The following is a 3,030-nucleotide window of genomic DNA, read 5'->3' as shown; positions in this document are numbered from 1 at the left end:
CGGGGTCGGTGCCGCTTACGTACGGGACGGCGCCGGAGGGCCGGGATCAGCGGCAACGGGGTGAGCGGGGCCGGTGGGCGCGGGCGGCGAGGGAGAGCTGTGGGGGGGAGGGGGGAGCGAGCGTCCTCCCAACGGCGTCCTGTTTCGCCGTTCTTGTCCTCAGTCTGATTTCTCTCTCCTCTCCCCGGCCGAATTTCGGCGCCCCGTTACACGTCCTCCAGGGGGAGGTTGGAGCCGACGGGCAGCCGGCGGCTGTGGGCTGTGCGGGGCTCTCGTGGCGGTGATGCTGCAGTAACGTGTCCTCCGTGCTCCCTTCGCTGAGATGTGCCGTGTGTGTCTGTGGCCGTGCTGAGGCTGCACGAAAGATATCGCGGTTGGTGTCTGCAGACTCGCGAAGGAAATTTACGCTCGCGTTCCGAAGACGGTGCTCTCTTCCCCCTCTCCCCTCACCTTGATGTAGAAATGCGCCTATGATCGCTGTGAGCAAAGTCTGAAAAGGAGCTGGATTTCAATTCGTGCTGCTTTTTTTCCCCTTACTCTCTCTCCCCCCGCACGTCACCATGTGGACATTATCTGCTAATTGTACTTTCAACGGTGATTATTTTTCTTGTGATCCTAATGCTGTGAATTTCTCAGTGGTTGCTGAGACCAAGGTAATGATAAATACAGGTTTTAGCATTATTGTATCTAGGAATTTTCTATTCTAGGAATAGAAAATGCCCAATAGCTAATCACGTTCTGCTGCAAAAAAAGAAAGCATAGTCCCTTTTTAAAAAAGCAAGAGACAGAGTGCTTCCCCCCAGAAAAGGGAAAAATCCCCAAATGCTTATGCTGAGTTAACACTGAGAATGAAGAGTGGCAGCTTTGCTTCTTCCCTTCACTACTCGTTTTGGTTTGAAGTACAGAGGAAAGGATGCTGAGCCATGCTGGAGCGGTGTGCCTGCCTGCAGAGTGTGGCAATGAGCAATGCAGGGAATTTTATAACGTCTCTGTAATGTTTGTCTCCTTCCTAGATGGCACCGAGTCCTCTGAGATGCGCTACGGAAATGATGAGAACGACTTCTGAGGCTGTGAGCGGTGGCTGATGAGAGAAGCTAAAGAGAGGAACCTCAAAATTGAACAGATTGGTAAATCCAAGCCTTAGGGTTTATATGCTCTTTGTTCTAACAAACACGTCCGACCCTTAATTACTTTAACAGACCGATGTTTTTATGTGGCACCAGACAAGGTAGGGAAGCTCTAGGACTTGGTATGCTTGCATTGGTGCTTCTCTCAGACTGTTTGTGCGTTTCTGTAGTAGCATAACATCCTAGGCAGCGGCTTCCCAATAATCTTCTCATGTCAATCAATGTTAATGCTTAGACCTGATGAGAGTGGTGAATACAAATGATTTATCGTTAGGGCTGCATTTCTGAATTTTCACTGACTGCAGTGAAAGCTTCTCAAGTTACGGTTCCCATCCCACTGGGAAAGTCTGCCCTTTCTGTTGCAGTGTGGGAAGGTACGTACAGTGTCCATCTCTTCTGGAGTGTTTCCCTTCCTGTTGCTGACTGTTTCAGTCGGTGTCACTCTTGCACTCTGGTAGCGTTGATGCTTGAGGAATGGGCCTTGGAGGGGGTGGGGTGGGAGGTGTGTGTCTGACTCGAGTTTTTGCCTTGCTGTGCTTTTACAGTAGAATGTAAGTTCTGCATGTGAAGTATTTAAGTAATGTCTTGTTTTTGTGTCGTTACTGGCATTCTGTGTGACCACGTCTTGAAGTGAAATCGTGGAGAAAAGCATCGTCTGCCAAGCTGTAGAGACAGCGTTAATAGCACATAACGTGTGACAAGGCCAAGGGCTGTAGAGAGCTCTCACAGCACTGGTGTTCTTTTCAGTAAGGCTGCAGGCTGTGGGCTGAAGGATGAGAGAAATAAGCACCTGCCTTGAATTTTCATGCAGGTATTTCCCTGGGGGGCTGATAAAGAAGTTCAGTAATGATGGTGAAAGATTTATGTGTATGCGCTACTAGTATATCAACAGGTACTGACTTCTGTTTGCTTTTTGCTTTATAGATATGGAATGAAGGGGCATTTCATAGCAAATGGATGAAGGTATGTCTGTTTTCCTTCTTAAAAGTGAAATGTGCTTCTGAAGTTCCCTTGTTATCGCATGTGCTTTGCTTGTCTGATTTTTCTCTAGAGAAGAGACCTCCATCCTGTGACTACTTCGCTTCCTGACCTCTGGTGGCAGCTGCAGGCATGAAACACTAACAGGAACACGGGATCCTTAGTTTTTTATTTTTATTTTTTTATCTTAAGCTTTTATTTTGAACTTCGTAAGTCAGTGTATGCTAAGGAGGGCACTTTAAAGGAAGCTGCAGTTGAACCGTACGAATTCACAGAATCACAGAATTGTAGGGGTTGGAAGGGACCTCTAGAGATCATCGAGACCAACCCCCTGCCAAAGCAGGTTCCCTACACCACGTTGCACAGGTAGGCGTCCAGGCGAGACTTGAATATCTCCAGAAAAGGAGACTCCACAACCCCCCTGGGCAGCCTGTTCCAGTGCTCCATCACCTCACCATGAAGAAGTTCTTACGCACATTCGTGTGAAACTTCCTATGCTGCAGCTTATGTCCATTTCCCCTCGTCCTGTCTCCACGTATCACTGAAAAAAGACTGGCCTCACCACTATGGCCGCCACACCTCAGATATTTATAAACCTGGATCAGGTCCCCTCTCAGTCTTCTTTTCTCAAGGCTAAACAGACCCAGTTCACTTAGCCTTTCTTCACAGGGGAGATGCTCCAGGCCCTTCACCATCTTTGTGGCCCTCCGCTGGACTCTTTCCAAGAGATCCCTGTCTTTTTTGAACTGGGGAGCCCAGAACTGGACACAGTACTCCAGATGAGGCCTTACCAGGGCAGAGTAGAGGGGGAGGATCACCTCCCTTGACCTGCTGGACACGCTCTTCTTAATGCACCCCAGAATGCCATTGGCCTTTTTGGCCACGAGGGCACACTGCTGGCTCATGGCCAACCTGTCATCCACCG

At 49.1% G+C, this 3,030-nt stretch overlaps 1 long non-coding RNA gene across 2 annotated transcripts; it reads left to right on the top strand.

The window, feature by feature from the left end:
* LOC104914253 lies at positions 1–2,197 on the top strand. Of its 2 annotated transcripts, none has more exons than XR_795916.2 (4): positions 1–60; positions 1,014–1,127; positions 2,052–2,090; positions 2,179–2,197. It is a non-coding gene; the product is annotated as an uncharacterized LOC104914253 (long non-coding RNA). The 2 variants fall into 2 exon arrangements; XR_795917.3 differs by lacking the exon at positions 1–60 and adding an exon at positions 113–373.
* The last annotated feature ends 833 nt before the right edge of the window (positions 2,198–3,030 follow it).

Source organism: Meleagris gallopavo, chromosome 25, assembly GCF_000146605.3.
Source record: "Meleagris gallopavo isolate NT-WF06-2002-E0010 breed Aviagen turkey brand Nicholas breeding stock chromosome 25, Turkey_5.1, whole genome shotgun sequence".
NCBI lineage: Eukaryota > Metazoa > Chordata > Aves > Galliformes > Phasianidae > Meleagris > Meleagris gallopavo.
This window is presented reverse-complemented; position numbering and strand designations above follow the sequence as displayed.